At 36.1% G+C, this 12,304-nt stretch overlaps 1 pseudogene; it reads right to left on the minus strand.

Annotated features, from left to right (window-relative positions):
• Positions 1-9,153: 9,153 nt before the first annotated feature.
• LOC149240861 (protein argonaute 1-like) lies at positions 9,154-11,846 on the minus strand (annotated as a pseudogene).
• Between the last annotated feature and the right edge of the window lie 458 nt (positions 11,847-12,304).

A 12,304-nucleotide genomic window follows, 5' to 3' on the forward strand; every position in this document is an offset into this window, starting at 1 on the left:
GAGGTAACCCTCTTGTTCCATCAAGACATGAGGAAAATCCTCCCGTTCTTGTAACTCAAGGGGGTAATTCTCTTGTTTTTACGGTACCCCCTCCAAGTAGTCTGGTCACTTCCTTTGATTGGAATCGATTGGAAAGATGCCTTCTTCCTTCTTATGTGTCTTTCCAGATCACAGTACATGTTTATAATATGATTGTATCTAGCACTATTATAGATGAAGGTGCATCTGTGAGTAGCCTTTCCTCCGCTGCTTGGCAGGTGTGCGGTTTTTCGCCACTTGTGCTTGTTACCTAGAATCTGTAGGCTTTTATCAGAGGAACTAGTCAACCATTAGGGATCCTTCCTCAATTTCCTATTACCTTGGGAGGAAAAATTCTTTATCTCAATGTGACGATAGTCCCAGGCCCTTTAGATTACAATTTACTTCTTGGGTGTGACTATGCTTATGACATGGGAGCTATTGTTTCAACACTCTTTCGAGTGATGTGTTTCCCGCATGAAGCTAGAATTGTTACTGTTGACCAGCTTTCATTTCCCAGCCCAAATATGGCTTCCAATAAACCATCTTACATAAATGGTCCTTTTGTCCCAATGGTATCTTCCCTGCCACGGGTCAATTACGTGGTAACTCGTTCCATGCCTACATCAACTAACAATTAATTCTGTGATGTTGTGCATTATGGACTAGGGGCATTGGAACCAGATCTCTCTAATGGATTCCTTGCTACATATCCCTTCCAGAGCATTGTTCTCCCATCTGGTGAGAAACTCTTGGAAGTCATGACCTCTTATGGGTTATGATTAAGGAATCATGAGCATAGTTCCTTGTCTTTTTTCAAGCTCGTTAAAAAATGAACCAAGGAATATGAGGATAGTTCTTTTACTGTGTCAACCTCATTAAAAAATGAAACAGGTCCCAGGGCATAGTTCCTTGTCTTGTGTCAATCTCGTTAAAAAATGAAACAAGGAATTTGAGAAGAGTTCCTTGTCTTGTGTTAAGCTCATTGAAAATGAAACAAGGTCCCCCGAAGCAAAGTTCCAATTCGAGTCTTTGATTAGATCTTGTAAAATCCCAGTCGAGTTTTTCACTTGATCTCATAAATGAACCTTCACTCCATCCACCTTATAGCCACGAGTAGTATATTTAGGTGAATGTAATGAAGCTTGGGGGGCATGCACCTAGAATCGAGTCATCATGTTGGGGACATGTAAATCAATTCCAAGCATAGTTTTTCATTTCAAGCTTGTGTAAACATGAAGCTGAATTCAAGCATAGTTCCCTATGGTTCAAGCTTGTGTAAAAATGAACCCATTTCCATTTTAACCCTTGTTATTTCCATTCTATCGGCCTCTTCCGTCATATGAGCCTTGGTTTTTCTCCTTCCACCGTCACTATCTACTTGGCTGATCATACACTTTCACTTGGTTGTTTTACCCTTTTTGAGCAATAGTTGCAATGAGTGGTTTTATTAGCTAGCCTCTTCAAATAAATCAACATGTTTTGAGAAGTTCCAACATCACCATAACCAGTTTCTATCCTAGACACCACGCATTCCTCTAAGTGGAGTCCCCTTTAGGCTCTTTTTAGACTCTTGTAACATGAAAAGATTATCAAGTATTTTCCTTTTTGACTCGTTAAAAGAAAATAAAAACAAGGGGTATTCTTTCAAGCTCTTTTCTGACTCTTTAAACATGAAAATATTGTCGGGCGCTTATCTTTTTTAGCTCGTAAACGGATTGGAAACAACATCTAATCTGTATAACTTTAACTCTTTTTAGGATTGAGATAGATTACTTATGAAAAAGGAATACATTGATCGAACATGGTCAATAGGTTCTCTCTTGTATTATTTTACGCTTTTCGGACTTGAGAGACAAATTTACGAAAAAGAACTTGTGGAGTTTTCTTTTTGTCCCTTTTCAAACTCTCTAAACATGAAAAGGATCAAGTTCTCATTGTCTTTAAACTCGTTAAAACATCAAATAGCGACAAACTTGTCCATCATGACAAGACCAAGTTTCATCTTCACTAGACTCGTTAAAACATCACATAGTGATGGATTCACCCAAAGGGTGGAATTATACTACAAGCATATGTTATCCTTCTCAAGCTTGTTAAAAAATAAAGAGGTACTGGTCAGCAATGACCGGGGAAAATGGGAAAAGGGGTAAATCAATTTATGGTAGCAAGTCGCTCTTGAACATGACACTTTCACTTCATCTCTGTGACTATTTGGGTTGGGTTATCTACTTGATGGTTATGATACCTATGGTCTATCATACCATCCATCACTTTAGTTTTGGGTCAATGTTTCCAATTCATTTACTGTCACCGACATGTTCAAGAGAAGTCACTGAGTAAAATTCATCCTTTACAATACTCATAAACATTCATTTTCATGACCGCCATTCCGGAATGTCGTTTCGTCAGTCACATTTCGTCTCCAAAATTATTACAGTCATTTCATGTCATTGATGGGGGATACGTCAAGTCCTTCCTGCAACGAATCACTTCTTGTTGACATCAGCACATTATCCAAGAAGTTGACTTAGAAACACCCTTTTAGTACCTTGAGGCTTGCGTATATCAATGGCAAGTTTCTCGCTTCCAGCGATAGGTTGACATCACTGGCATTCGAATGAAAGACTTTGTATGGTGTTCAAAATCAAAACATTTATTCACGCCATGTAGAATGTACTGTAGTACCTTGAGAATCATTATCATTATCGGTGATCTCTCTCACATCTGTTAATGGTTTACATCATTGGTTGGTAATCAGATGATGTCTTGCCATGTTCAACTTCAGATCACATATTCACATGGTTAGACTCGTACTTGAGTGAACGATTGGTTGAGATAGAATACCATTGATCTAGTTTCATCCATCCGAGCTGTGATTTCAAGAGAGCACTAAATCATCTGTATGATGGCTTTACACAGATGGTCATGTTATCATAGGTCTATATCTATAGATGACTATCTATGTCCATGTAATGAATTTTTTTTATGTTGAGTATGGGTATGCCTTCCCTCATCAATTCATGAAAAATTCAAAATATCATGATGTTATGTATTATAATCAATGCAAGCCACCATTCGCTTCAGATCCTCCCCATCACATTGTAAATCATATCACTCGACATTATCATTTTTGACTTCATGCTTTAGGGGGCAACTATTACAGGTCTATTTGGGCACATCACTCCCGACATTCAGATGAGTACAATTAGGGCTCATCAAACCCTAATTCAGTTATTACATGCCCTAGATAAGTCATCTCATTGAATGCTTCCTTCCATGAAAGTTTCCTGGCCTGAAGCCTTGCTAAAATGCCTCCTTGGGACCCCAGCGTAGCCTTGGTTAGGGGTAGTTGTGCTGCAGAGTAGGCAGGCCCATTCAGGCCTACACTGCAGTGCAATTAGGCCCTCTTTGACCTTCACTGGGTGAGATTGAGCACAATTTTCATAGGGTTTTGGGAATATTCCTTGATTCTAGATCATTCTAGAAGGATCCCATCTCTTATCTCCTCCTATGAGCTCAAAATTGGATAGTCTAAAGATCCACTAACCTCCTATCCTCTCATCCCTTGCTCCATGGAAACTAACTCCAAGTTTGGAAGGCCATTCAATACCCTCATTTATGACAAAACCACCTCCATTTCCTATAAATTGAGCACTCATCATAGTGATCAAGGGGCTAGAGTCTGAAGTTTTCAAGGAAATTATGTTGGTTTGAGAGTTAAATTCACGTCAAGTAATGTTATGTTGGTGGATTGGTGTGTTTTTGATGTGGCGAGGGTTAGAGTGAAGCTGGAGGAGTGGCACAGGATCAAACTGTATTCAGTGAAACTGTTCCTTCTACATTAATAAAGAGTTTATTCCTTTTCTCATATTCTTGTTCATATCTATGATGATTATGTGTTTCAATGTCTTCGATTCCATTGGTTTATAGTAGATATATCTTGTATGTTTTGATCGTTTGTTGTTTCTATTTCTGTAAATACAGGTACTAATTGAGCAGGTTTAGTTCACGTGGGCGCGATGGGATAAATTCAAATGGGATTAAGGAAACGAAAGACTACAAGTAAGTTCCTTCATTCATCTATCTACTATAGGAAAAAGTTAAACTACTTTCTTTCTGTTGTTCTAGGTGTAGCTACCCACATAGGGATAATGTGTTTATCTGTAGATAAAAATTCTATATAACAGGTTGGTAAGCACATCGGGTTGATATGCAGGAGGGGGAGGAGGAGTGGAAGGTTGTGATCTTCAAGAAGATGTTTGAGCTTCCCATGTTTGGTACATCTGAGATAACATGGGACACTCATGAGTATAATGGCCATAGACTCCACAACAAGCACAAGGTTTAATCATTCGAAGACCATTGTTCTAACCTCCCTATTGTTGTGTTGTGGGATTAGGTTGAGTACCCTGAGGGGCATTGGGTGGAGGACCCTAGTTGCCTTGATTACCTTGCTTCTGATGTTTCCTATTACCCTTCCCCTTGTCCTTTTTCTTGGTATTTAGAGGATTGCAACCACTCTACTAAGAGTACACTTTTCCTTGTGGAGGAGATGCTTGTGGCTATGGAGCGAGAGCAGGCATGGGGGGTTGGGGTGCTAGTGCCAAAGGAGATGAAGCACTAGGCTACGCATATGGATAATTTGGAGATAGGGTAACATTGGTATAAGAATGCAGTGCAACAGTTGGCCCTGGCATCGATTGATGTGGACAGGGATATGCATATGGTGTGCTGGGGATTGGATAAGGAGTGCCTTAATAAGGATTAGGGGAGGGATAATTGTACATGGGACTAGTCCCTCAACTCATCTAAGGAGGAGCATATGGTTGGGGGTGTGAAAGAGTTCCAACAATTCCATCCATTCATGAGATACCCTTAGCGCATTAGCAACACCAAGCCGAGGTAGATAGGGGCTGACAGTGCAAATGTAACCTGACTAGGCGTAACTTAGGTCAAACTTACAAGCGATTTGGAGAGCTTCTTACTCAAATTGAGGAAAGTGAGAAGAAACATATTTTGCAATGGGGGCCAACAATGATCTTACAAACTAATCCATATAGACTTGGTCTTTGAAGTCAAGAGTTTGATAGATGCTCCTTCTTCTATGCCATTCCTGAACATGGTCGAAAAGGCGAGTGGAAAAAGTTTGATGGAATGAATTCAAAAGTCCAATACCAGTATCATAATGGAGAAGTAACTAGAAATATGAAAGAAATTTTGTGGAAAGAGACACTAAAGTGGAATGGGTTGCCCTAGGATGGTATACATACCACTTCGCAGTAGCTCCAATGAGCGTATGTTGGAACAACCGAAGACAAAGGGAGTCATTGGTAATAGAATTGGATGAACACCACATATGAAAGGAGCGAACATGATTGGTTGGTTCTTCTCCAGGATTACCCTCAAACTTCGGGATGTCTGAGGGGATTTTGTTAGGCATTGTTGGCCATGTGGGATCGTGGAGAAGAGGATCACTGATAAGTTGGTTAAAATTTGGGAGACTTAGACTAATGACAAAAGGAAGTAAGGGAGTTAGAGTGACCAAATCGGTTGAGGTTCCACTAATGGGGGTACCCTGGTTGGTACCTGGGTTACTGCCCTGGGATCTACACCTGCATTGGTGCCTAAAATGATGGCAATATGAGGATGAGGGAACACGGAATCAAAGGATGAATAAGTAGAATCTGAATTAAAGTTAGAATGATGACTCATGGAGGACTGGGAGGTTAAACTCACTCCCTACGAGGAGGAGTGATATGGCCTAACAGGAACTGAGGGTGAAGCCCTCAAATTAGACACGATAAGCACGTTGGAGATGCTATGATGTCTAGACTAAATGATAATGATTGGAAGAAAAGAGAAACAAACAACATGAAAACACCTAGTGCAGTCGTGCCAAATGTAAACAAACTATTTTAATGGTGTTACTCTTAATGAAAAAAAACAAGTCCTATTAAATAAAAATAAATTTGGCCTATAGGTGATATGAATCCTCAAACAATCCTAAATCTACTTTTTAGATGGCCATCCAAAGAAATTCTTACTTGATGGAATCTCATCCCCGCAAGCAGAGTTTTCTAGAGAAAGGTGGGGTAGAGGACCAACTACTTCCCATAGCCAATCCTATAAGGCATTTTCCTAATATTGGCCACTATAGTTATCTTCATCCCATGGGGGTGGTTGAGTCTTGAGCTTCTTTGTACTCAACCACTACATGGAATTCCCTACCATGGGTTGGGTAGCCCTGAGGAGAACTACTCACATGATGACCTAGCCTAACCCCCTCTGAATCGGGTTTATGATGCACTCTAGCTTTGACCATGGGATGGTGAAAGGATTTTAAGCTCCTTAATATGAAAAATTATATGTCGCAATGAAAAGTGACTGATAGGTGTTATTGGAAGCCTATCCCATCAACCCTACACCTACAATACAAAGATTGTTTGGCCCTGATGTACAAGTGGGTTTAATCTATGTGTTTTGATTTATTAAGGTGTAGTGTTTAATTTCTTGGCTTAGCAGTTCTAACCAAACTCTCCATTTCGCTTAAGGTGTGAGTGTGTGCAAAAGATGTGTCAAGTGGAAGAGTTAATTAAGAATGTTTAATGATGCCATATGGTGCCAAAAATAAAATCTTGAAATACTATAAATGAATTTGAAATGAAAAAAAAATAAATAGTTAATTAAGCATACACAACCCCATCCATAAGGGATACTAAGCAGCTAAGCAAGAGAAAGAAAACATGCTACTCAAAGACACAAAGAGGCCAAAAATATCTGATGTCAAGGGACTAGGATCTAAAGGCTCTAGGCTGTTGAAAATGGTGCAGACAAACAACAAAACTCAAAGGTAAAAACTTCTGCAAAGGACAGGTATGGAGCTCTAAGACCTAGGATTCTCAAGGGGATCCTAAGGGGAAGAAGGAAAACTGAAACTCTAAAGTGAGAAAAGGGAAAATAAACCTATCCAATGGATTTGAAAAGTAATGGGTTATATTTGAAAAATAGAGGCTAAAAATGCTGAAAATCCTAGACTCCTCACTCAACAAATGTCTTCCTAACAATATGGAGGAGTACTCTAAACCATAGGGGTCTATTTGCTTCCTTAAAGAAATGAAACAAGTGGATCTAGGCCTAAGGGAGACTAATTAATAGAATTGAAAAACCCAAACCAATATGCAGACAACACTTTCAAACAAACTATAAAAAAATGAATTTTTTTGGAAAAACTGGGTATCATAGGTACTTACCTGTTTTCTGAGGTAGTGTAGTTTTTGGGGCAAAACGTGCACTCTGGAGCGCACTAAACATGAAAAAATGTGCACTCTGTTTTCACTTGTCTCGCCCAAAATATTTCAGACAGATGTTGTCTTATCCTGCTCGGATGGTACCAGTGACTTGCGGAAAAGACCGGAAACCCTTCATAATCTAAAAATTTGACAAAATAGGGGTTAAATTGGAAATAAAATTGAGAGGCCTAAAAAATGGCTGAAGAAACCCTAAAATTTATGAAACTTTAGTCACCCAATAATGCGATTATTAAACCAGTTTAGTTGCCATATGTTGATGACAAATGTAACTAAACACCCAGGGGAGTCACCATTTGTTGATGAAAAATGTAACTAAACACCAAGTGGAGTTGCCATTTGTTAGTATGAAAATTCCTGGAAGGTGTACCAAAAACCCTCACTTAAGTCACTAGGTGACAAGCGACCCTAACAACAATTTAATGGTTGTTGTTGTTCTAGATCTAAAATATGAATGGAAAATCTGTAGTAAAAGAAAATAAGATCCAAAACAAATAGCAGCAAAATAATATATCCAGAATAATAACCCACTAGAAATATGATTTTAAACAAATAAATCTTTACTGATAACACCTGGTGAAGGAGATCTACAGATTGGTTTGTAATTCCCCCTCCGTGGGATGGGTCCTTTGATAACCTTGATGATTCAGAAATAGAATTCCCTCTCTCAATCATGTGAAAAACCCAAACAAAGTGAAGAACTCAAATGAGCGCTCAAAAAAATGACAATAATGTTGACGACAATAATGATCATGGTGAAGAATGGATGAAAAACCCTCCTTTATATGGCAGAGTATAGAGTTAATCTCAGAAATCGAGAATAATAAAATATTATTGACCAAATTCAGATCTAACTACTTGGAATACTTTATTATATTTATTGGAGAGGGAAAAGGAATTTAAAATAGTTAAATTTCTTTATTTATAAATAATTAAAATATAAAATGATTTATTAATTATTTCACGAGAAACAAGAAAGGTGTGAAATCAAAATAATTATAAAATAGTGATTTAATAATTATTCTAATAACAGAAATAAGGAAATTCAAACAAATAGTGATTTATTTAAATATTCCTAAGGGATTTAGTCAAATGTGACAATAAATAACTATTAAATAATGATTTAACAATAATACCTAGAGAAAATTAAATAAATAATGATTTATCTAATTATTCTCATGGTGTTTTTTTATTTAAATCATAAAATAATTTAATAAAGGTGGTTTACTAAATTATTTTCCACACTAAAAGTGATTTTACTATGGTAAAATTAAATCCACATGGTGTGTTTTGATCGACCTAGTTAGAAATGGCTAGGTGATCATTTTTTGGTGATAACACGTTATATAAACCACTGATTTAGTAATTTATTTATTTTTATTTACTTTCATTAATAATCATTATAAACGACTAATTTAGTCATTGTATATTCATTTTATTTATATTCATTATTAATCAATATAAACTACTAATTTAGTAGTTTTATATTCATTTTATGTGTTCATTATTAATCAACATAAATGAATTAGTATGATTTTGTGACTATATTAAAAAAATATCATACAATATTCATGCCCATATAATATGAAAACACACAACACAAATGTTCACACTAAAGTTTAATTGTCTCTTTAATTAAAATGGCCACAACCAATTAAAAAATGTCAAATAGTACAAGAGGTGAAAAGCAAGTGACTAAGTGTGATATTAAGTTTTCGAAATCTAGAACTTTACAATTTGAAAGCATCACAGTGATGCACCTAGCCTGTCACTCAATTTCCTACTTAACCCAACAAAGGGATGGGATATATAGAACTTAAAAATGTCAAACATCTATGTACCAAATATAACAGTGAAACATAACTCTCTTGACATTTTCTTTCAGATCTGGTAAGGGTTGAACACTTGTTCCTGTAGGTACATGAGTGCTCTAAGAACCTAAACTAGTTGCAGTCATGCGACTACCAGGAAAAACATTAGATAAGGAACCATTATTTGATGTTTTTGGATCCATATAAAACTAAGCCCGAAATGTAGCTAGATGGGCATAATATTCTTGGGGTATGGTACATAATAACAAATAAAATATATGTCAAGGACAATGCCCAAATATATGATCCAAGCATATATTTATGATTTAGCATTGGAGACCTACGTAGAGAAATTAAGCATGTACACATATATTCCAGAAATCAATCGATACAAGTCAATAGGAACCCAATAAAATATACAAGGTATTAATTCTTTTCTAAATTTGTTTCAATTTAAGAACAAAAACCAACTCCCATTTTTCAACTGGATGAGAAAAAGCATCATTTTTTTCGACACTGAAAAACAATCATTGCTTAAGAACCAACATTACTTCAAACATCAACAATGATTTACCTTAAAACCAACTACAACAAAATATCTATTTATATTTTCCATCTATAACTTCCAACTCTTATCCTACTACTTAAACATGAATTTTGCAAACCTTGAACTATAAAGTTTTAAATATACAACACAAAAGTAAAAGTCTAGATTGATAAGAAACACACTAAAAATTTATTATAAGATTTTGAAAATAGGTTATCTAATCTACACAATGCATTAGGGGTAAAGAGGATGAGGTAGAGATCTACGTGTAGTAGATATTTTTGGTAAATGACAACAATCCATCAGCTGTGAATTTATTTTCATCCCAAAGAACATGATAATGGGCAGATCTACTAGTTCCCTGTAAACATCATAAACATAGATCGGTTAATCTTCCAGTCAACATGTTCATTTCTGCTAAGTTGGACAACATAATAACATCTTACTCTCAAAATATATCAACCTATTATCCAACCAAATGGAAAATGTAATATCAATGGTACCTGAATACCAACATCGCTGCAAAGGTAAAAGTCAAATTTTATTGGATGGAAAATTTTGGAATCAACTACAGTGCCTAGTATATCATCAAAAAGGACCATAATCACTAACTCTTTTGTAAAATAAAAGGAAGCTTACAATAGAATTATGATCAATAGAGGACTATCATACACAGTATGTGACAACTGATAGTTGTGTATTCCATAACAATTATCTTCTTACATGGCAATATGTTTCTACTCTTTTCTATATAATTTCAATATGGATGGTTGTTTGTAAAGATTCTTATATGGTGGCATCCTTGAACCACCACAAAAGTAACTGGAGGTTGATAACTTGGTAAAAGAGATGCATAGGCCTAAAATTACCACCATAGAAATTCAACTCACTGCATGGAGATAGTAATTTTAAGATGGATAAGACGTATATTGGGATTTTCCCACAATTAGAAAAAAATGGATTTTGAACCATGAATTTTGAATGTAACATTGCAAGGGTTCTCTTATAGTTATAGATAAACAATGACTTTGTACAAAATAAGGCATAACAAGGATTTTAAGAGGATCTTCCTCAAATGAGAAACAATGAAATTTGATCATTTGCAAAAAGTAACCTTAAAAGCATAATTCTCTTTATGCATATCCCCAACCTTATGAGGACACTTATTTCTCTCTAGGAACTTAAGCCAATGAATACTCTTATTGATCCTACAGTGAAAAAGTATGGTGCTTCCATTGATTACATATGGAATTTGGGGGTTCTTTTCTTGCCATTTTTTCACAAATTATAGTGCATGGTTCTTTGTTCATTATTTTGGATGGCACATGAGCATGTAATCATCTAGACCCTGCATAAACAAATATGTCATTGTGCTGGGAAAGTTGGATGGTTTGGAAAGACACTACTAGTTCTGACAATGACAACTTAATGATTAACAATTAACTCTGCTCATGGAAGCTAACAAATTTATAATCTCCCAACTTTCCCTATTTTTCTCATACCTTTATCTCTACAAAATTTATCCTTTTTTACTTCATCTCTACATAAGGAAACAAAATTGCAAGTCATTATACCTTGTCTCGGTATGAGTTATAGACTGGTTTTGTCACAGGTTCCACAATTATGTCCTCACCTGCAGGGAGTATTATATAATTCTTAGATTTCCCAAACATAAATTATTAAATTCTCTTGCAAGAATTCAAGAAAATAATAAGTGATACATATTTGAAATTCCATGAAGACTTACATGTATTTTGGAAGGGTGGACTCATAAAAGTATCCATACTTGATGAAAAAATGTATGACCAAAAATTTGTTTTGGAAGGGAAATTGATACCTCAACCTAGTTAGTTTTGTCTATAAAAATCATCTTCTGAATATCCACATAAATCAAATTTCAACTTCCAAAGAAATTCAAATATTCAGAAAATATGTCATACCTTGGTTATTTGGAAACTTTTTATTCAACTCTGTTGTCATCCTAGTCACAAGAAACTGCTCAATAGATCCTAGAAACCCTTCTAAACTTCCCATGTGTAAAAATCCATTCCCATCCAGACCACCTCCATTACAGGTAGTGAATGGTGCATCCAGTGGCATTGGTGGGCTAGAGGAGAACACTTCAATACTAGGCACTGCAGAATCTTGATTGAAACTCATGTTTCTCATGGATGAGACATCCAATGAGGATGGTTGCATGAACACAGGCACTTCCATGACCCTTTCAACTTGACTGATGTAAACAATTGGGTCAGTTTTCAATTGGTTGCTTCAAATGCAGGGCATAAAAATCATTGGATCACAGAAACATGTACATACTAAGAAGGAGAACGTAAGCTAGCTTTGAAATCTTACTTTCCAAAATTGTCAAGTGAAAAATGTGTGATTTGGTGTGTAATTTGAGTAGAGAGCCCACTAGAGACAACATAATGTTGCTTGCTTGTTTGAAGTTGTGGTTGTTGAATATATGGTGAGTATGAGTACACTCTTTCAATAATATTCTCAACACATTAGTTGTTATATCATTAAAATTTTGTGAAAAATAAACTGAATGAAACAACTAAACAATTATGAAAAGCTAGTTCCATGCCAAATCTTAATTGCACACATCAAATTCT

This window comes from Pinus tabuliformis, chromosome 8 (genome assembly GCF_031772625.1).
Source record: "Pinus tabuliformis cultivar Carrire ecotype Pingquan chromosome 8, CPIR1, whole genome shotgun sequence".
NCBI lineage: Eukaryota > Viridiplantae > Streptophyta > Pinopsida > Pinales > Pinaceae > Pinus > Pinus tabuliformis.